Below are 22,863 nucleotides of genomic sequence, written 5' to 3'. Positions count from 1 at the left end.
AGCCGTGAGGCTTCTGCAGCCAGTATCTGTTGCAAACACGACCGCTGATCCAGAGTCTTCATCGCCTCACTCCTGTCCTGAATGCTCTATATTTATTTATTTACTCCCCCCCACCCCCCCTTGCCCTACGTCCCTCTCTTTCTCCGTGCACCCCCCCCACCCCCCATGTTGCTCTCCTTCCCTCTCTTTCTGCAGTGCACCCCCTCCTCACCCCCCCCCCCCATCTTCCTCCCTGTGTCCTCTAACCACTTGACATCTCTTCAGATCCCGCCCCCCCCCCCCCCGGCTGGCAGACGGTGCGAGCTTGTGCCCCGGGGTATGAGGCCCTGATCCTGCCTATCGATGGCGGATAAATCAATGCTATCTCTTTTTTCCATGCCTTTGCCGCATCGATTTTTTTTTTCTTTCTTTTTCTTTTTCCGTTTGTTACCTTTTTTGCTGTTTTTTCGCCGAGCGCTTGAACTTTGCACGGCTGCACCGTTTCACTCTGCCGGGGTTGGGGGGGTGGGGGGGGAGGGGGGACGGGATCGCATCGAAGGGGCGCACAGGAGGCACTGACGCCGAAAACTGGTTTATGACAGCGCCGCGCTGTTTATGAGGTCCCCCCCCACCCCCACCCCGCAAAAAACCAGCCCGAGGCGTCGTCACACTTAATTAAAACTGCGCCTTCGTTACCGCAGATTGATTCCGGGAAAAAAAAAAACTCCGGCGGAATATGCCGGAATACGCCCTGTGACTCCATCAGGCACCTCGTTTGGATCTGGGAGGAGCTGGTTTCACGTCCCTGTCCCAAGAGCCGCACTAAAGCACTCTGAAATCTATCGGGCACGTGTCACGCCGTTTACTGTAAGCTCATTGGGCCATTGGCGGCTGGGCTGCGCGCGACAGAATTGGGGGGGATGTTAAAAAGTCTGCGACCAAAGCCAGCCGCCCGCCCCCAACCCAGGCGAATTGGCCGCGGTGCTTCCTCGCGCGTTCACCCGCTTTGGCACCAAATGGAAGTATATTTTAGTTTTTTTTTTTTTCCCCATCTGCTGTAAGATTATACACTTCTATCCGGATCGGGGGGGGGTCTTAATCGCTTCGGCCGGCTTGACCTCCGACCTCTGACCTCTGCCTTTGAAGAAGTCGCTTGATTGCGGTGGTAAATTGCGACGCGGGTTTTTGCCCGTGAAAAACACGACCGGGGCTCGATCGCGGTCGCGCCGCGGCTGCTGAACGAGAGCTCGCGGCGTCCGCCCACGGACCCGCCCTCCAGCGGGCGCGAGCACCGCGAAACTGGGAAGGAGAGCGGCTCGCGTCAGCCTTTACCTTTCATAACTAGCTCGACGCTACGTTCGGCGTGCGCCCCAGCCAGCCCTGGTATAAAAAAAAAAAAAAAGCCAGGAAGTATTGCTGAGGCTTAAGCCTGCCCGCTTTCAGAAATCCATCTTAAGCCAGGTCATCAATTCCACCCCTATCTGATGGCACTGCAATCAGTGGCAGGCCTGTGCTGTGGAGCCTGTGTAATGGAGCAGCTCTGTTCCTTCTCATCGAGACGCAGTTCCTGCGCACTGAGACGCAGTTCCTGCGCACTGAGACGCAGTTCCTCTGCACTGAGACGCAGTTCCTGTGCACTGAGACGCAGTTCCTGTGCACTGAGACGCAGTTCCTGTGCACTGAGACGCAGTTCCTGTGCACTGAGATGCAGTTCCTGTGCACTGAGACGCAGTTCCTGTGCACTGAGACGCAGTTCCTGCAGGTCCAGACTGAAGACCAAAAACTATATGTTTTTTTTTGGCATGTGTTTTCAAATAATAGTCCTCAGTGCAGTCGCCACCCAAATGTGTTTTTCTATGAGCGTACAGAAGATGGACGGGTTGTTGGTCAGTGGTTGGGCATGTATGGCTGCCAGAGTTGAATTTTAAAGGCGGTTTTATTGAATCCTTACTGATTTTTTTTTTTTTTTTTTGTCGGACTGGAAAGCTGACATTTAGAGTATTTGTCCTCCGTTAATCACAGTAATCGTTTTACTTTGACTTGGAAAGTCCCACAAATGGCCATTTTTATGGCCAAACTAGACATGTTTGTCTTTTTTTTTTTTTTTTACCTTATGGGCTTTGGCTAAATGAATGTGGCTGTCTTTGCTCAATCCTTCTCTGTCACCTTGCGTTGCTGCCACATGTAAACAAACCTTGCCACTGCTGTGTTTGATATTCAGTTCCTCTCTTCTCAGTGTTGCTTTGGCCTTGTTGTATTTTTTGTTCTATTCGTAGAAATATTATTAGAAGGCAGGAATTCTAATTAATTTGATAGTGGCACGTCTCAACAGTGCAAATTCCAATAATATGATAATTATCAAGTCTGGGAAGGCACCTGTGGTTTAATGATGCAGGTGAAATGAAAACAAGGTACAGCACGGTGATCTGTTATTTCGTTAAAAAAAGGCATGAATTAGCAGTTCAGATTTCACTAGAGATCATACAACAAGCAACAAAGAAACAGCACAATTAAAGAATGCAATTATTTGGGAGCTGTCATTATTATTATTATTATTATTATTAGGTGTAGCAGTACTAGTAGTAGTAGCAGCCGTATAAGAAATGACTTTCCAGAGCAGTTTAATTTTGTCTTTAGCATTGAAATGCTGTCATAGTAGGCTAGTAGTAGTAGTAGTAGTAGGAGCAGCAGCAGGAATAGTAGAAGTATAAGAAATGACTTTCCAGAGCTGTTTAATTTTGTCATTAGCACTGAAAATCGTAACTGTCTTTGGCATGTCTTCATTACATTTGCAGTGATGAACTGCACACTTACGCAGATCTTCCTGGCTGGACAGTCTTCTATAAATAGCAAACCACATGATTATGGGAGAACCCCACAGCAGGGTTGCAACTAATGTATTTTTGATTTTCTGAATATCCATGAATTTCAAGCCCCCAATATAGTGAAATGTTCAGCTTTATGTCAACTTGAGTATATTTTACTCTGATAGAGTACATTTACTCTTTCTCTGACTCACATAAACTCTGTTAGAGTTAAATTAACTCTGCGCATTTTACCGTATAGATTAACGTATGTTTAGAGATAACTGTAAAGTAAAATGCTGATGATGTACAACAACAAAAAAACATATCTCAGGATATAATTATCATATACCCAGAATTATCATATACCCAGTATGTGTGTACTTCTCACAACTTCCCCTTTCTGAACTGAGACTTAAGGTGTTGTCTGAGAACAGCATAAAAACATTTAATCGGGCACTGAGAAATAATTAAAGCTTGTTTAGACTGGCTTGATTAGAATGTCACTGGATGACATAGTGCATATGACATAGCACAGATGACATAATGCATATGACAGTATATGACATAGCACAGATGAGATATTGCATATGACATAGCACAGATGACATAATGCATATGACAGTATATGACATAGCACAGATGAGATATTGCGTATGACATAGTTCATAAACATGTTGAAAAAAACAGTTATTCCAGTCCCACGAGGAGGCTAAAGGTGATGAGGTTGAGCAGGGAAAAAAAAAAACTAAACTTTGAAATAAAATATGACAGGGGTTTCTTTTCTGTTAGGTACATTGCTCAAAATATAATGCGAACAATACGTACACTTTTGTTTATGATGCTAATTGTCCACACTATTCAGTGTGATACTGAAATGGCAGTAATGGATTCTACCATGATGACTAATTATTTAAAACTGTGTGTTTCCAGACCATTTTTTTCCTTCAACGTGTTTAGCTAACCACATCTAAGAAATGCAGGTGTGAGCATTGTTTCTCTAAATCATGGAGATGTGTTTCCCTGCCCAGTTTAGCTGCTTTGTTATGAACATAATCCCTTTTATGCTCATCGTATAATGAAATCATAATTGTACAGATGAGGAAACATGGAAATCGAGGATACTATAATTCTGTCTGGAACCTTATACATTGGATGAGATTACCTCCAAGTCACACTTATGGAGTTTATAACAATAACACACACGCGCACACACACACACACACACACACCAGAATTTTAAAATCACTGAGCATTTGTTTATGCACGTGTATAACCATTCATAACTGAGGGAGGAAATATGAACATTATTATTTTTTAGTGATTATTACCTGGCTATCACTATGACTAATAACAACAATAATAATAAATATTAATTTACAGTGTATATAATATTAATAATAATATAGATAAAGATAGGTGTTATCAAGTGAACAAACTAGCTATCTGCATGTGAATCATCATTAAATGTTACTGTATTTTTAATATATCGGCTTTCTATACCATCTGACATTTCTAAATATGGACTTTTTTATTTTTACAAGAACCATTCTATGGTTACTTTCGTATGTTTCATATTTAAAAACAACCCCAATGCCTTCCAAATACACCATGCTGAAAACACACTAAGATAACTTGTAAATGGAAACGTGAACCAGCATTGGGAAAGGCACATGTGCACATTTTATAACATTCAAACGAAAATACATACGAAACCTGTGTGACTAGTCGTCAAAATCTAAAATATTTGTGGAGTTTATCCTTTTGAATGGCTAGCCTACCTAGCTAGTATATAGTAGTTCCTTGGTCCTTTAAATTTTTCCGCGAATAGACAACGTGGTTTAGGACTTGTCGCCAGGACGCTCACGGCGTCACCGTGGTAACAGCCCTCCATTACCAATGATTGGCCGGCCCGTGGGAATGTTTCAATCCCCTCTGTGGAATGATTGGTCGGTGGGCGGTCTGTGGAACTGTGAGAGTCTGCTTCGTTCCGGGTTATTGTCAGTTTCGGCAGCTCGGTGCAGGGGAGTGGAAGATCGCCTATGAGACAAGAAAGCTGCACGGAACATTCAATTTATTCATCCGGCGTAATCGCTGACCGTTTTTAATTAGATTTATGTCGGGAACAGTACAATACGAGCCTTTTTGGACCAATTTTTGTAATTTGAAAGCAAGATTTTTATTCAAGGGGACAAGGGGCTCTCCGATCGAGGGATGAAGGAACAGCCACGGAGAACCAGTCAAACGAACAGGGCTTTATCATCCAGAAAACATACAGTTTCTGAATCCTCGCTCGCTGCTCTTGGCTTTGATTGATGAAAAGGATTTAGCCTTAAAAACAAACTGTTCGGGGATCCAGCGACTGAGCTTTACCGTATAATATTAGCGATCTAGCTAGCTGCACTGGCAGTCCGGTTTCAGAAAATTGCACATAGCAGGTGGATTCGATTGAGCCGTAAAGCACTTATTTATACGTGTTCATCATCAACTATGTTTCGGGAATCATAATATTTTGTTGCTGGATTTATATTTGTCGCCCGCCACTCTCTTTTTACGAAAATCGCACTACAGAGATTGCTTCAGAAAACAAACGACGGGGAAAAAAGGGCAAGCGAAGCTGGATCGTTTCGATACTTTGTTTCGGGGAGCAAAAGGTTCAGTAGCTATATGCGTTAGCTGAGACCGCAGTTAATCGGAACGATTAGCTTGCGCGTTCCCTTCCTGGAATTGCTGACAGTGGTTTTTTTTTTTTTCTTTCTTTCTTTTATTCCTTTCATTCATTCAAGCGGGCGAAGAAACGTCTCAGAAACCGACCACATTTTGTCTGTCTGACTCTGGATTACCGAATCGTGGAGAAAATCGAATAGCCCGGCGAGAAACGAGCGTCGATTTGGAACTTGATTCGTTGTCCGCTACCATTGTGTCCATCTGAAAAAAGGAGAGGGGTACAACTGAATACGCTTTAGCTCAACGGGGAAAGTAGCGAACTAAATATTTAGGATTACTGCCGAATTCTGGAATACGGGATGAAACCTCTGATTCCTCTCTGGACCGCGACGTTCTGAAGCAGATTGCACGGCGCAGCAACCTGCATGGAATTCTAGCCTGCACCACCGAACGATTTATGGTAAATATTATTCTCTTTTTTTTTGGCCTTTCACGCGAAATGAGCCAAATGTTGCATTTGAAAACACCGACCAGACCTTATCGCTTTACAAAGTAGGTAGAGTGAGATATGGGCTAGTTTTTTTTTTTTTTTTTGCTTTATACTCGCATACACTGGGGCAGGCTATTTAAATTGGGCTAGCCGTTGGTAGGTAAATGTGTTGAAATGACTGCGTAGGTTTTAGCTAACACGGGCTGCCTGTTGTATGTAAAAAAAAAAAAAAAATTTACTACCTTTGTCACAATCTAAATTGTCCGTAGAATATAAATGGGAAGCAAGAGGTGTTCTCTGAAATGCGATTTCCCTTTCAAGCCTGCGAAACCCCTTTAATTGTTTTCAGAGATGCATGTGCGGTGCCATAAAGGAAGTGCTGTAAAATCAAGGTGTCAAAATCTGAATGGCTGAAAGGACCGCTTTGATGTGCAATATTGGCCTTTTAAAGGATGCCTGGCAATTAAATATACGGCCGGGGACGCGAATGGGAGGAATTGCAACCCATGGCAAAGCAGCTAGGTTAATATTTGGCCGCCGAGAGTCTCTTGCCGGGGTGTGAAATTCTTTTCTACACGCCTCGCTGTGTCAAATTATTTTTCAGAGCACGGTGACGGGAAATTGTTACAGCGGCAATTAGCTGGCTAATGCTTTCCCGACCCTGGCCGTCACTGTCGCCCTGTTTCCTTTTAAAAGTATCGCACGGAAAGTTATTCCGGCCTTGACGCGCTCTTGATAAAGGCTCTTAATATCCTGTGGGACGAAACCCATATGCTCGGAGCCAGTGTCGTTATCGCTTCGGAAAAATAAAGTCTTAAAGTGCATTATCTGTGAAGTTCCGGCGTCGGATAGACCGTCACGTAAGCCAGTCGCTCTATTTTACTGCGTTGCCTATTTCTGTGTTCAGTTTATGGTTTATGTTTCGACTGTTTCCACAAAATCATTTGAATGCGGTCAACACCCAGACCTACGTGTGCCCTCGGCTGTATTGGAAACTGGAGCGGTTTCAAAGAACAGGCCGTTTGCATATCTCGACAATCTAATCTTTAAACACACTCGCAAGGAGACAGGTTAAAGTATACCCGGGGGCACATAGTTCCGTTTGACTGTGAACACAGGTCAGTTGGAAAAGGCATTTTCAAATGGGAGACAGCTCGTGACCCCCCCCCCCCCCCCAATTCATAATCACAACTGTAGCAAGGTGAACTTGCTTTGATATTGCATGTTTGTCGAAGCTACTTAATACGAGAGTCTAAACTTAGGTAGTAACTTTCCCCAGGCCTGTTGTGTTTCCCTTTTCCCCACATAATGTAGTTTTAGTTTAATTATAAGGCTTTTGCTGCTCACGGCTATGGAAATGACATTTTGAAAAAGCCGCAAATGGCTTTGACACATTCATTTGTTTCAGTAATTGACAACAGTGGTAAATGCATTTTTTGTTTTGGATCTAGCTGGCTCTGTGTCAGCTGTTCAGTTTCAAGGTATTCGATTCGGCTTGTGTGAAGCTTTGTGTCGGATGCAATGAATGTATATAAGGCTGCGTTTGAGAATTCTTTTTAAGTAGGCCTAGCGGTTTAAATGACCTGTCCGGTTGATTGACAGGTTATTATTGTTGCTATTTTGGGTGGTCACTGGTTGCGAGAAGGTGATGGACAGATGTTTTCGATGCTAGACGGAGGCGTAGTCTTTTCAATTCCGAAAATGACCTTTGAAGTTTTATCGCTGTAGCCTACGTGTATGTGAGGGTATTGTGGATCTACTTGGTGGTCAAAAGTATTTAGTAGTTACAGACTTATTTATGAATTTTAAAAAAACGGCTCTTTCCGAGAACATTTTCATGAAAAATTTTGGTGTGCATTCTGCAACTTGTAGTCGTTTAACGAACATTCATTTATGTGTGTTTTGTTTTTTATAGTCTTCCAGAAGGTCCCACATTACAAAAAGAGCATTTTGTCTTGAGAAGTATGTCGCGAGACTCGGTGCAGTATCTGGATATGAGTTCATTTTCTTTTATTTAAAAAAAAAAAAGTGAGAGGGCACATTAGTACCTTTTTCCCCATTCAGACAGGTAGAAAATAGGGAGGAACAGATGGAGGAGGATCACAACCCAGACGGCGCCACGGTTGGGGAATCGAACCCGCGCGCACGCGGCGGGGGGATCTAGCACGTGGCTCCGGAGTTGGCCGTGCTATGGACTAACCCACCGCAATTTATTCATTTGGAATTTAAAAAAATATAAAAATAACTAGTTAATCTCGCCCCGAGGATATGCTCCAGTTCAGAGAACACGGCGAATGCGTCTCAGTCATGCCTTTCTTCTCTGATTCTTCCGTAGCGAGATTTCCCTTTTTATTTTAGCTTTCACTCGTATATTATTCATGGGAGCGCGTATGATTTATTTTATTCAAATGTATTAGGCTACCGTTGTTGCTTATTGCGTCTGTCATTGTCATTAATCTAAAGATTTTTTTCTTCTTCTTCGTGATTACTATTCCCGGCCGGCGGGCTGGGTCTCTCCATGGCATAATGGTCCCCCTTTTCAGTCTCTGTGTAGCTGAACTTTACCGGGTCTGCTGTGCCACGGATGGTTTCAGTTGCGAGACGTCAGTTATATCGCTCCGAAGGCTCTCTCTTTCTTGCCGCGGCGCACCTGAGGGCTTGGCACGATATTGAATCTAACGGGTTCCTCGGCATAAAGGAGCCGCGCGCCTCTCGTCATCCGGCCGCAACACCTGCCACCGCGCCTGTTCTGTTCTATTGAATAAAACATCCGGTGATGTATGAGGCTTCGGCTCCGGCTTCACCTGAGGGGGGGAGGAGAATCGCCTCATTTACTCCCCTACTGTACATTCGTGACCCGCTGAGCAAATTGTGCCCGTATTAGCTATGCGACCGTTTCTTTCCTAAACAAATTACGCCTCCCCGGCCTGACGGTGGCCTTAACTCAATGTGATGTTTCGACCACTGTGTATCCAGAATGGCCTAATATCTAGGTCACTGAATTACCTTGGTTTTTTCCCCCCCTCATCTTCTGTTTTTGTTTCGTTTTTTTCTCCGTCTGCTTTGTCCCTCCGCTCCGCTCTCTCCGAGGCCCGCAGTTACCCCGGGAGAAGCCGGCACCGTGCCCGTAAATAAACACGTTGGCCTTGCCCGAGTCTTACTTTGCAATTAAATGCAGAGTAATTGCAGGCAGCTTTTCTCAGGAAGTGACTTACATTAATACATCATGGCTTGACAGCTAATTAGCCTGACTGGTCTTATCTCATAATTCTGTCGAGTTCATGGGGGTTTGAGTGGTTGTGGTTAAGCATCTTGACTTGACAGTGCATCCCTCTTTGACATCGCAAGCCTAATGCAATTTAAAAGACGAATTAATGAGTGCGAAGTTCGCCCTTCCTTCGCATGTTGCGGTAGCATGTTGAGCAGGGGTAGCCAAGGGGAAGGATTGGAGGACAGAACTGACATTGCGGAAGGTATTTATTTATGCATTCAATATTCAATACCCGCCAAGGTTTTCCTGGTAGGAAGGGCACACTAACATACGAATTTTTTCACCGTGATTGATTGACAGCAATATGATTATGTAGTGTGAATATATTGTTGTTATTGTTACATTTCCCAAGTAAGGCCTCTGCTCGTGAATATCTGTAGCATGGCGGCACTTTTTAATTTCCTGTAAGATGTCTTAATCTGTTCGTTATTATTCTTTAATATTTTGTATATATTTGTGTACAATGGCTTTGTTATTGTAGCGTCTATATTAAGGTCTTCAGCACACAAACTGGGTCAAAGTGAGTCATTCGGAGATGGGACAAAGTGGAATTACAAACAGGGGAACGTCCTGTAAGCAGGGGGAGGAGTCTCCTGCAGTCCCCCTATAATCCTGATCGTAGGTGTTGAGCCGCCCCCCCCCCCCCGGAATGCGCTGTGTTTGGGACACGTGACCTTGTTCTCTTCACGGTCTGTCTCACCCCCGGTCTGGGGGGGGTCTGCTGTTTGTCTGCCTGTCCAGTGTTGTCACTTTATGACATGCCCCAGTAGGCTCAGTGTCCACCCCAAGACCAACACATGTACACACCACCAGCGTCACACATACATTATACACACACAGTCACACACACCACACACATCACAGTACACCCCACACACATACAACACACATGCTACACACACACATCACACACGACATGATACACATGCCACACACACACAAACAAACACACAAACACACACACCCACACCCCCACCCCCACACACACACGTACACACACACACACACACACACACACACTCTCTCCGCCTTGTTGCGCCAGCACGGTCTCCCTGGGCTCTCCTATCTGTTGGGATCTGTCCTTCGCACGGGCGGCCAGGGCCCTTCTCCCCGGTGAACGGCGTGTCTGTTCGCCTGTCATTCACCGCGTCCTTGAACTCCCCCACCCCCCCCCACCACCGCCCCTTTTTCCCTCCACTCACCCAAAATCGTGTTTCATCCAGTTCTCATAGATTTTTTTGTTCCTTTTAAGTTATTCCTTATTGCTCGTGCACAGGGAGGTGTGATTGGCGTCTAACGACTTCTGCTTTGACTTTGCGATTAAAACAAAGTCTTAAGCTTTTTGTACGTTTTAATCTTCGTGACAGAAAGAGTTTTTCTGTGGGGTTTTTTTTTTTTGGTTTGTTTAGAATAGAAACACGTTTTCTGTCCATTTTCGAGGAGTTGGCAGAACGCTGCGCTTGAATGATGTTTCTTTTCTTTCTTTTTTTTTTGATAAGCCGGCGTTTCCAGACTTTGTGGCAGTTTATTTTTAAAATGGGCGCACGCTGTGCTTTGTGGCGTAAAAGGTCGTTTTCTGTGGGGGGTCTGCGGTCGCTGGGGGCCCGTGAGCTGGCAGGTTGACTGCGCTGGGTGGGGTGGGGTGGGGGGGCGATGTGACGGGGGGTGGTTACAGGGCCGTACCCCCCCCCCCCCCCCCCAGATAAGCCTCTCACCTGACGCGGGGGGCCGCTCCACAGGCCCGCGCTGACGCCGTTTGCAGGAAGCCGTCCCGCGCTGCGTTCACACGCTGAAAGGGCGCTTCTTCGTCTCGCTCTTACGACCCGCTGTGGACTCTTAGCTGAAGGCTCCGGCTGCGTTTGTGGTTAAATGAAGCCTTTGAAGAAACAATAAAAAAAAAAAATTTCCTTGTTTTTTTTTTCCTCTCTCTTTTTTTGTGCGTTAATGTTTACAGAGAAGGATTAGAGGGTTTTAGTGAAGATGCGAGGAGCTCATTCGGGTGGAGTGGGGGGAGTGGGATGGGGATGGGAGGGGGGGGGGGGCATGTTGTGTTGTTGTCCCTGGTCCTGTGTCCTTATCGCTGTGTCCTAGTCGTCTGTGTCCCGGATTCCCATCCTCTCACTCTGGGTAATGCGCCTGACAGGTGTTGACCTCACTTGACCACAATAAAATATGCATAAACGGCTCTTCTCCCCTTTTTGGGTGGGTGGGGGGGGGGTAGAAAAAGACAAAAGTTTTCTTTTGGGTTGAGTATCTTTGCCGGCGTCCGGCGGGAGAGGATCTTTGTTATGTGGCGGGTGTGGCGATGCGTCCGTTTGATTCCGTTCGGCCACGGAGTTCCCGGGACTGTTGCCGGGACGATGCCGCCGGCCCGTTCCGCTCTGACCGGGTGCTTGGGGCATGGGCGTGGCACGTGGCGGGCGCGGACGCCGCCGTTTCGGATGCCATCACCGCTGCTCTGCTAGCGTCCGGCAGTCCTGGCGGGCTCGTCTTGGCGATGAGCAGATTTGAAAAAAGAAAGAAAACAGGGAGAAAAAAAAAAAAAGAACCAGGATGCCTTCTTGCTTCTTGTGGAAAAAGGGGGGTGGGAGGGTTGGGGTGGGTGGGGGTTAGGGGGATCAATCCCGCGCGATCCTAACAGGTGCCGGCTGTCGGTCCGATGGGACAGGGGCCCATCAAAGATTTTTTTTCCTTTTAGCAGGAAATTGATGTGTCCCGCGTGGCGTTATGACTGTCAGGATGACTGATTTCCGCTGCTTTCCTCCGGTTAGCGCTGAGCGGCGTTCCGAGATGAGTTAATCACGCTCCCGCTATTCTTCTCCGTTTATTCATTTCACCGGAACACCTTTTCATTTATTTATTTATTTTTTTTTTTTATGCCTCTCCTCTCCCTCCCAATGCACAGCCTTGTTTTAGAAGGCTAAGGAGTGGAACCAGGATGGAGTCAGTGTTCCAGGAGCGCACACACACACACACTGTGTCTGTACGGCAGCTGTACGGACCGTTCTGGAAGAAAAGCCTCTCTGATAGGGCGTCTGTTGGCAAATTGTCCACAGAAGATTCCACCCCCCCCCCACCCCCCACCATTGTGCCTCTGAGGTTCCAAAAGCTGATTGGGGAGGATATGGGATTTGGAGCCCTTCTCTAGCAGGGTAAAAGTGGGACTGCAGCTAAAACGGTGTGACTCCGGTTCAAATGCGGTGTGACTCCGGTTCAAACGGTGTGTGACTCCAGTTCAAATGGGGTGTGACTCCAGTTCAAATGGGGTGTGACTCCAGTTCAAACGGTGTGTGACTCCGGTTCAAATGGGTGTGTCGGTTCAAACGGTGTGTGACTCCAGTTCAAACGGGGTGTGACTCCGGTTCAAATGGTGTGTGACTCCAGTTCAAACAGTGTGTACAGATCAGAGCAAGGTGTAGAGTCCTCACCTTAGGCTTCGGCCGATTCCCTTGCCGAAACCAAGACCGGCAAGGAAGCGCGGAGATGCCGTGGCCTGGAATATGAAATAAAACGGGAGGAAAGGAGGGCGGGGAGAACGCCTCTGCTTCAGCGGGACGATGGCGCTGCCTCCCTTCGACCCGCATCGATCTCCCCGGGCCAGGCGGCTTTTTGGGGGGTGGGGGGGGGGCAGGCGAGAGAAGCGCGTCTGGTGCCATTGATCCTCACGCAGGGGGTCGGAGGAGGAGGAGGAGGAGGAGGAGGAGTGGAGAACCAGTCAACGCCATCGACTTCGTGTACTTCCGGACGCATTAAGCTTCTATTTTTTGTTCTTAGATATTTGGAAAGGTGCACTTCTCTCTCTCTCGTCTATCCCACTCCTTATTGCCAGGTGTATCTTTTTCTGTTTTTGCCACACTCTCCTCTAACACCTATGAGACGCTGAGATGCATGTGCCCTGGAGATGATGATAAATTTAATTACACAAATAACTTTTAAAAAAAAATTTTATTTTCCCATGACCAGGAACCAAAGGGCCTCTTTATAATTCTTGTGCTGGAGTAAGCAGAACGGCAATAACCATGATATGAATGATATGCTTGGGTATAAATTATTATTTTTGAGGAGGGGGGGCGGGGGGACGAGGGCAGCGTTATTTAATTCTCCTCCGTATCCGCGTAACGAAGGGCGATCGTTTGGTCAGTGGCGCGATGGTAAATGAGCCGCAGAATGCAGTTCGGTTAGCGCTTCCTTTCTATTATTATTTTATTTATTTATTTATTTGAAAGTTGTTATTCTGAATGCCTGTGCATGTTTGCAGACTTAAGGATTGTAACTATGGCAAATGGTAAATGGACTGCATTTATATAGTGCTTTTATCCAAAGCGCTTTACAATTGATGCCTCTCATTTGCCAGAGCAGTTAGGCGTTAGGGGTTAGGTGTCTTGCTCAAGGACACTTCGACACGCCCAGGGCGGGGTTTGAACCGGCAACCCTCCGACTGCCAGACAATCGGTCTTACCTCCTGAGCTATGTCGCCCATGATGGTTGGAGAGGGGGAAGGAGGGAGGGGGGGTGGTGTCGTTGGCGAATGGATGCCACTTACGCGGGTGGGGGGGGGGGTGATTCACCGTTACCGTTGCGGCCGTGGCGACGGAGAGGGACTCGCACCGGTTCTGGTGGCGCGTATCGTTATGGTAACGGGATTTCCCGCCGCGGGAGGAGGCGATGGCGGCCTGGCCGCTTCCCCGTCTCCGGCGGGATTTAATAAAACTCCGGAGAGTTCCGGTCGGTTATTGCCTGGCCGTGGCAGCCCCCCCCCCCCCCCCCGTACTACCCCCCCCCCCCCCCCGGGACCGTCCCCAGTTTCCCTCCGCCTGCTTTCGGGCCTGCCCGGTTTGCCTGTCTGTTGCCGGGGTGGGTGGGAGTTGTATTTTAGTTTATTTTGCTCAGTTTTATTTGATTCGCCCTCCTCCCCCCCTCCCCCCCGGCCGCCAGTGACCGGGGGGAGAGAGAGAGGAGTGAAAGTCTGTCGGTCGGTTTTGACCCTCTCCCCGTCCCCGAGCCTCCAGCAGCCGGGAGTCTCTGTTATTACCCGCGTCAGAGGGGGCAGAATCCCGCCGATATTGCAGCCTCCGGCTCGCCAGCCCCCGACACACACTCCTCCCTCTGCTCCTGAGCACACACACACACACACACACACACTCTCCTCCCTCTGCTCCTGTGCACACACACACACACACTCTCCTCCCTCTGCTCCTGTGCACACACACACACACACACACACACACACACTCCTCCCTCTGCTCCTTGCTCCTGCACCGTCACACACACCACACACACACCACTCCACACCACTCTGCTCCTGAGCGAAACTCAGCACACACCATACCTTTGCCACACCATATCTCATTCACCACACTCCTCCCCTCTCTCCCTCTTTCCCTGTCTTTCTCTCACTCGCTCTCTCTCTCTCTCTCTCACATTCTGTAACTCTCTTTCTCTCTCCATCCACCCTCCTCTCCCTCTCTCCCTAACCCTCTCTCCCTCTCTCTCTCTCTCTCTCCCTCCCTCCCTCTCACCCTTCCTCTCTCTCTCTCCCTCCCTCTCACCCTCTCTCTCTTCCTCCCTCTCCCTCTCTCTCTCTCCCTCCCTCTCACCCTCCCTCCCTCTCTCTCCCTCCCTCTCACCCTTCCTCTCTCTCTCTCCCTCTCTCACTCGCTCTCTCTCTCACATTCTGTCCCTCTTTCTCTCTCCATCCATCCTCCTCTCTCTCTCTCTCTCTCTCTCTCTCAGCCCTGTTTTATTGTCTCTCGGCCGGTGGAATTGCTCCCCTCCCCCGGGCGAGCGGGGCGAGCGGGGCGAAGCGGCTTTATTGTGTTAACCTATTTGTGTGTCAAGAGCGATAGCGCTGCTCTTTATCTCTGTTTGTATTTTGCAGGGAGGGAGCGGGTGGCGGCGGCGGCGAGGGGGGAGGGGGGAGCAGCAGGCAGGCAGGCAGGGGGGTGGGGGGCCGGCGAGCGGGGTGGGGTGGGGTGGGGAGCAGGGAAAGGGGGACCCAAGCTAGACGGATGGCCGGTCACCTCGATCCGCTCTCGGGGATAATGACCGGTTGCTAAGCAATTTTTTTTTCTCTCTCCCGCAACCACAGTAATCAGTTTTTATCTCCCAAAGATGTCATGCATAATTATAAACCGGCTGCCATCTTCTGAAATCTGCCTAATGGGTCTTTTAATTTATTTGGGTGGGGTGAGGGAGGGGGGGCTTTTTTCCCTTCCTGTATAATGGATGGAGGAAGGTGGTTGGGGTGGGGGTGGGGGTGGGGGGTGGGGGGGTGAGTTTAAGAGAGGTTAGTGTGGCTTCTACACTACAGAATGATCACCCCCACTCTACCTGAACGATCACATGTAGATTGGTCATTTATTTGGTCATTATGTTTTCCCCTTTTTCTAATTTATTCCCACTGGCTGTTAGTGTGTGTGCATGTGTGTGTTTGTGTAAATTTGTGCTTGTGCATGTGTGTGCGTGTTGTGTTTGTGTGCATGTGTGTATACTGCGTGTGTGTTTATTGTGTGTATGTGTATATTGTGCGTGTGTGTGTATGTGAATACTGTGTGAGTGTATTTGTATATGCGTGTGTGTGTGTGTGTGTATAGTGTATATACTGTGTGAGGTTTCTCCATCGCTCTCCCCTCCCGCAGTGCTGTTACCCTGCCGCATGTGTGTGTGTATATTGTGTGTGTGTGTGTGTGTGTATACTGTGTGTATGTTGTGTGTGTGTGTGTGTGTGTGTGTGTGTATATTGTATGTGTGTATATTGTGTGTATTGTGTGTGTGTGTGTGTGTGTATATTGTATGTGTGTATATTGTGTGTATTGTGTGTGTGTGTGTGTATATTGTGCGTATTGTTTGTGTGTGTGTATATTGTGTGTGTGTATGTTGTGTGTGTGTGTATGTTGTGTGTATACGGTGTGTGTGTATATTGTTACCCTGCGGGGCTGCGGGTCCTCCAGATAAACGCGGTCTGGACGGTTTATCAGGGTGTCGAAGCAGCGCAGCGGTTTGGGCGGATCTTAATGGGTTCGGCCGTGTGAATGTCCTGAGGGGTGGGGGGGCTGGGTGGGTTTGTGAATCCGGTGGGGGGCGGAGGGGGGCTGGGGGGGGTGTGGTGGGGGGCTGGTGGGGGCTGTGGGGGGTGGGGTGGGGGTTCTTGCCTGGGCTCTTCCTCACCAGCTCTTAGTTTTATTAACATTTTTATTGAGTTGAAGGAGTCGCCCGGCCTAATGGCGTAATGAAGTGTCCTGTTTGCGCTCCCGCTTTGGGGGGTCGGGGGACGGGGAGGCGGGACAGGCACGGCGGGGGGGGGGCGGAGGTGGGGTGTGGCGGGGTTGGGGTAGGGTGGGTGGGGGGGTAGGTGTGGAGATTGTCGCGATGGTGTGTGTGGAGTGCTGCTGGACAGTGTAGGTGTGGTGTGTGTGTGTGTTTGTGGTGTGTGGTGTGTGTATGTGAGTGTGTGTGAGAATGTATGAGTGTGTGTGTGTGGTGTGTGCTGGCTGTGGTGTGTGGCACGTCTGTGCGTGTGAGCGGGGATATGTTTGTGAGTGTGTGTGCACGACTGTGCATGCATGTGAGAGAGTGAGAGAGAAAGAGAGATGGACAGAGAGAGAGAGAGGGAGAGAGAAAGAGAGATGGACAGAGAGAGAGAGAGGGAGAGAAAGCGAGATGGACAGAGAGAGAGAGAGCGAAAGCGAGAGTTCCTGGTTGTGGCCACTCGTGTTTAATTACCAGGCTTGTTGAGTATAATTGTCCGTTGGTGTTTTTAGAAGTGAACACAGAACGAGCTCTCAAAAGTTTGCCCCGCGCACCACGCACACACACACTCATACACACACACATACACACACACACACACACACACACACACACACACTCACACACACACACCACGCACCGCACACCACTTATATTTCTCGTGTTCCAGCGGTCCGAGATAGAAAAGCCATTTCTCATTCTGGAGAAGTGACTGCGGTGGTAATAGCCTGTGTAGTGTTTACTTAACAGCGTGAAGGGGCATTATCCTTCTCCTGACCCCTAATTTACCGAGCCCCTCTGCGTCCCGCAGTCATCGATGTTTCCGTCGCCCGGCCCTGCCTGCAGTCTCTCATAATTGCGCCCAATTTTCCGTCGTGCGTTTTTGGGTAGGCGGACAGAGAATAAAAATTACTTTCCTGGTATTAAATCTCTTGAAGGATGTTTTAATGTGTTTAAAGTGCTGCATCTTGAATCGCAGAAATCACTTCTTTACTTTCATGTCTATGAGATTGTTTTCCAGTAAATGGGTAAAACATGAGAACCGACAAACCTGAGTGATTACTTTTTTTTCCCCTGCACGTTTTCGGAAGAGGAAGTGACATCATGGTTGACAGGAAGTTCGCCTTGTTCTGGCGCTCGTCTCTTCTCTGGTGCACTTTCGCCCAGATCTGAGCTCGTCAGCGAGCTCCTCAAGAGCGTTCCTCGGGGTACGTTGCCAAAATTCGACGGGACGCCTTGTTCCTAGCGACTCCTTCCAGCCGGAGACGGTCAGCCCCTTGGACCGAGAGGCTGGGGTCTCAGTCCCAGATGTGTGCAGGTGTTATCCTAACCCCCCCCCCCCCAGGTGTTTGGAACAGCAGTCCCAGCCCCTGACTCAGTTCTCAAATTTATTATCTCTGAGTCCCCCCCCCCCCCCCCGCTCGTTTCAATGCATCCGTGCGCGCGATCCTCTCCGTAGACTTCAGACGCGAATTCTCCCTCGCCGTCCCCCCTGTCCCCCACTCGTCCCCCGTCCCCCCGTCTCAGGAGCTCCACGGAGGCGGGGGTGGGGGTGTGGGGGGGGAGTGAGGCTCTATTTATGGCTGCTTGTAAACACAGTCCCCGCCAGTGAGGGGTAATGGCCTGGAACTGAGGAGTACCCACCGGGAGCTTCCTTCAGTCACCACAGCCCCCCCCCCCCCCACATGCACACACACCCCCCACACACACACACATCTCCTAGCAACACACACACACCCCACACAACACACATCTCCCTAGCAACACACACACACCCACACACACACATACACACAGCAGATACACAAATACGCATGCACACACACATACAGACATACACATACACCCCCCCCCCCCCACACACACATCTCCCTAGCAACACACACACACCCCCAGCGAACACACACACACACTGTCTTTTTGGCAGCACAGATTTCTCCAAAGAGTGAAGTTGAAAAGCAGGGTAGCGTGGATCCGTCTGGGGTGGGGTGGGTGGGGGGGGGGGGGGGGGGGGGGGCAGAGGGGGCGGCAAACCGCACACAGGCCTCTCTATTGGCCAGAAGACGGGTCTGCACCCCTGGATCTCTGAGGCTGGATATGGCCGTTCCCCCCATGGGATGAGGGGGGGGACCCAGGCCCGGAGGAAGTGACGGAGAGAAACGAAACGGCTCTTCCTGTCCCGGCCGACGGCGGGTCTCTGATGTGATCTCGCTGGGTGACCCCCCCCCCCGCGCGGAGCTCCCAGCTCGCCGCTCGGACAGGGGCGTGGCGCCCCCCGCCACCGGTCCTCCCTCTGTCCCTATAAAACTGCTTTTTAGGGGCAACGACTCGATTCTAACCTGGATCACCCCCAATATCAAAACTGGGTAAAACTGGATACATGTTTTTTTTTTTTTCTCTCGCATCTTTTTGGAATAAATAAAATAAAATTTTCAGACATGCCTGTTGGACTCCGATCGCTTGGCCCCACCTTGTTGATGAATCGTCCTGATTGAGCATAACTGGCTTATTACAGTTTTATTTAATTAATTAATTTTATTTTATTTAGCAGAGATGGGTGGAGGCGGAGCTTAAACGGGGTTTTCGAACGCTGGCGTTTGATTGATCCTCAGCGTTCGAGCCGCCGGCGAACGCCTCCGATGAAGTGTCACTTAGACGCGTCTCCTAAGGAGGCCGCCGCTCGCCGAGGCTTCTCCTCTGACAGCCCGTCGCGGCGCATTGAAGGCCGGGGGGGGGGGGGGATTGTTGCCGGAGACATCCGGTGATTACGGCATTGTGTGAGCGTGATTGAAGGCCGATGCCGCTCGTCTCTCTGAAGGCAGAGCAAGAAGAAATTCCATATGGTTCCAGAAAAACCTTTTTATTATTTTATTTTATTTTTTTCCCTCATGTTCTTTTTTTTCCCCTCTCCCTTTCATGCTCCAAACCTACAACAACCTCAATTAAGAGAGAGAGAGAGAGAGAGAGAGAGAGAGAGAGAGAGACAAAAATCCTCTGATTATGATCTGTTTTTTCATTCAAATTTCTCGGCTGATTTTGGCTGATGTGATTGGCAGTGAGGGTTTTTTTCTCTCTTTTTTTATCTTTTTTTAAAGCAGTGGGGGTATGCTGATCACATCCATCATACCCCCCCCCTCACCACAGTGTGCCCCCCCCCATCCTGCTAGTAGCAGTGACATTGGCTGTCTTCCTCAGTTTGAGGGCGGGGCCCGGGCTGTACTGTGTGTCGGGACGGGGGTGTCCCGCTGAGACTGCACTGAGAGAGAGAGAGCGGGTTGGGGGGGGCGGGGGGGCGGGGCAGGGCGAGGGGGGGGGCTGAGGCCGTGTCCTTGCTGCTGTAAGACACCGAATCCCCCCCAGTGGCCGGGACTGGAAACCGAAGTCCGTCCCGGGCCGGGTCCCCAGGGGCTGTTCCAGGGGCTTTGAAGCCGATGCCAATCTGTGCGCGGCCGAGCCTTTCCGGTTTTACCGGATACCCTCCCGAGTCCCGCGTCTCCCCCCCCCCGGCCCCCCGGCCCCTCCCCCGGTGAGGCGTGTCGAATGGCGGCTTGTGGCTGGTTAACAACGTCTGTTTTGGTGGAAAGGGAGGGCGGGGCGGGGCGGGGTTCTTGTTTGTTGTATCTGCATAGAACTGCATATTAACTCGCCATGAAAAAAAACGGGGCTTTGTCCGCACAAGAAGCCCCTGTTCTCTAATAAATTTCTAACGATGGCTCTGCTTTGGCCGAACTTTATTTCCTGGTTTTTCCGTTCATACGTGTAAATTTGGTCGGGTTTAGTAATTCGCTGTGCGTGTTTTTTTTCTGTTTTCAATGCTAAACGTTGCGAGCGGAACGATGGCGACGCCCTGCTGAGGTCACTGGGCCGCTGCTGTATGTAATTCGTGTGGCCCGTACGTAAGCCACAGCTGACCTGTGTGGAAACGGGATTACCCCGTCGCTCGGCTAACGCTGTGCTGTTTCCCGTTAAAGCCAAAGCTGATTGGCCGAGACAGCTGTGAAGAAGCAAGGGACACGCAAATCAAAACTTAATTATGAGCATCAAAGCAAATGAGTTAATTCTCATAAATGAGAGTAAATCATTTAGGAGATCTGTCTATTAGTCTATAAAATGTAACTTTCCCCTTAAATATCTATAAGGAGTTAATTTAATACGCTGGTGAATAAGCCCACAAGCCCTGTGTGCACAAATCATATTTCTGCTTGACTGTTATGTTTTGTTTTTTTTAATTCAGGCGATTTGGGTTCTTAGGAAATTGAGACTGTCCTGCTGGCCTGGTGGAATCCTTCCGTCCGATATTTTATTTATTTATTTAGGGTTTTCCAGCGTCTCTGTGTCCTTGGCTCCCCCCCCCCCCCGATGGGGACGTGGCGCTCCCCTCCCCATGGAAACCAGATCCTCCCTGACCAGCAGGCCCTCCCCTCCCAACCACCCCCAACCCCCCCCTCGAACCCTGCCACCTGATAGGACTGTCCCAGAGCCAGACGCTGGGTCAATGGAGAGGCATTGACTTTCCCTCCAGTGAAAGCCTCCCGCCCCGCCCCACCCCCACCCCCCCCCGCTCCGGAGGCTACCCCCCGTCTCAGGCGTCTGGAGCCTTCCACCGCCGGATCGTTTGGCCTCAGGCCACTTAACAGAAAACAACATAAAAGGAAGCAAAATGTGGACAAATGGGTGAAATTAAATCTCTGGAGGTCCAAGCGGTTGTCACCCACTCTTATACCCGCGCGCGTCTGGAGAAAACCTTGAGCCTTTCCATCATGTGTGAAGGAGCTGTTACCGGCCAGCGCTGACCGTGTCACGTTGTTATAGAAACAGAGTCACCCGCCGCTGACCGCCAGCCGTACTGGGGCTGATATTCTGAGTGGCAGTTTGTGGCAGTTGGTGTCGGTCCTGGCTTGTGCTCGTTTCGAATTTTGGAGGGAGAGGTTTGTCCTGCTTAAGTTGCAAATAAACAGCGAGGTGTGGAGGTATGGAGTAGTTTAAAGACTGAAGGTGTGTGTGTGTGTATGTGTGTATGTGTGGTGTGTGTTGTGTGTGTGTGTATGAGAGAGTCTGAGTCTGTGTGTGTGAGTGTGTGTGTGTGTGTGAGTGTGGTGTGTGTTGTGTATGTGTGTGTGTGTGTGTGTGTGTGTGTGGTGTGTGTGTGTGTGTGTGTGTTGGGTCTGTGTGGTGTGTGTTTCTGTGTGTGTGTATATGATTGCTGTGTTTAGTGTTGTGTTAGCGAGTCTGAGTGTGTGGGGTTGTGGTGTTGTTGTGGTGTAGTGGTTGTGGTTGTTGTGTGAGTGGGTGGTGTTTGTGTTGTGTGTGTGGTGGTTGTGGTGTGTGTTGTGTGTGTTGTATAGTGTGGTGGTGTGGGTGTGGTGGTGTGTGTGGGTGTGGGTGTGGTGGTGTGTAGTGTTGAGGGTGTGTTGGTGTGTGGTGTGTGGTGTGTGTGTGTGCACACATCGTGCTACTTCCCAGGTCTGTGTGGTGTGGAATTATTCTCTTCGTTCTGTTTACAAGCAGGATGAGCTTAAAGCAATACCGCCGGTCTCAGGGACTCCGTCTGTTCCCCTGGGGGGGTCGGGGGCGGGGGGGGGGGTCATGTGATGTGACGGCGTGCGGTTGTGACCCCGCAATAGTGGGCCTTTCAGCATCGCGTGGTTTTACGGCCCCTGCATAGCTCCACAGAGCGGAGAGAAGAAAGGAGAGAAGAAGGAGAAGAAGAAGGAAAAAAAAACAAACAAAAAGTGCATCGTCAGTCAGGCCTCACTCTTGACCCCCCCCCCCCCCCCCCCCACCATTGTTTCCGTTGGCGACGGGGTGGAGGGGTCAGCGCTCCTGACGCGATCCTTCACTCGATAGCGGGCCCATCTGTCGGCTCGGCGGTGGGGGGGTCGAGGCCCCCCCCCCTCCCTGTGTGAGCTGTGAAAAGAGCTGTCTCAGGAGGCTGAATGGGGGGCCTGAGACAGTGGAGAGGGGGTGTATCCCCCCCCCCCCCCCCCACCAAACCCAACCCCACCAACGCAAACACAGCCGGCTGGGGGGGCGGGGTTGGGGTTGGGAGGAACTGAGAACGCGAAGGCCTTCCCTTTGACTGTTCACAGGGCCTCTGGTAGACTGGGTCACCTTGCCCCCCCCCCCTCAAAAATGGGGGCAGGGTGGGGTGTGAGGGAGGGGCTGGGGCGTAGTGTCGCCGGGGGAGGGAGGGCTTTAATCCGCAGGGTGTCCTCTGCCTGGTTAGCCGACGGCAAAGTGTGATCAACACTAAAAATCCTGCAGCCATAATACAGTTTAAAAGTGTTTATATCCAAATGAAAAAGAACTGATTCTGATTCAAATGTCAACTTCTTATCTTCTGATCGTGTAATCAGCTGAATCATTTCTTCATTTGCACTGATCAAACAAGCAAAAAATACGTA

At 49.6% G+C, this 22,863-nt stretch overlaps 1 protein-coding gene across 2 annotated transcripts in view; it reads left to right on the top strand.

Moving 5' to 3' along the window:
• The window catches only part of fam222aa (family with sequence similarity 222 member Aa), a 139,298-nt gene that overhangs the window by 68,093 nt on the left and 48,342 nt on the right, over positions 1-22,863 (top strand). Inside the window, exon 1 of one of the 2 annotated variants that reach the window (XM_064353525.1) lies at positions 4,761-5,910. The exons of the other annotated variant lie outside the window; for it this stretch is intronic. The gene's annotated coding sequence lies outside the window, so the exon portion shown is untranslated. Of the gene's footprint in view, positions 1-4,760; positions 5,911-22,863 lie in introns of those variants that run through there. 2 annotated transcript variants of the gene reach the window in all.

The sequence above is a fragment of the Anguilla rostrata genome, chromosome 10 (genome assembly GCF_018555375.3).
Source record: "Anguilla rostrata isolate EN2019 chromosome 10, ASM1855537v3, whole genome shotgun sequence".
NCBI classification, from domain to species: Eukaryota; Metazoa; Chordata; class Actinopteri; order Anguilliformes; family Anguillidae; genus Anguilla; species Anguilla rostrata.
The sequence above is the reverse complement of the archived record's forward strand: the minus strand, read 5'-3'. Positions and strand labels throughout refer to the sequence as shown.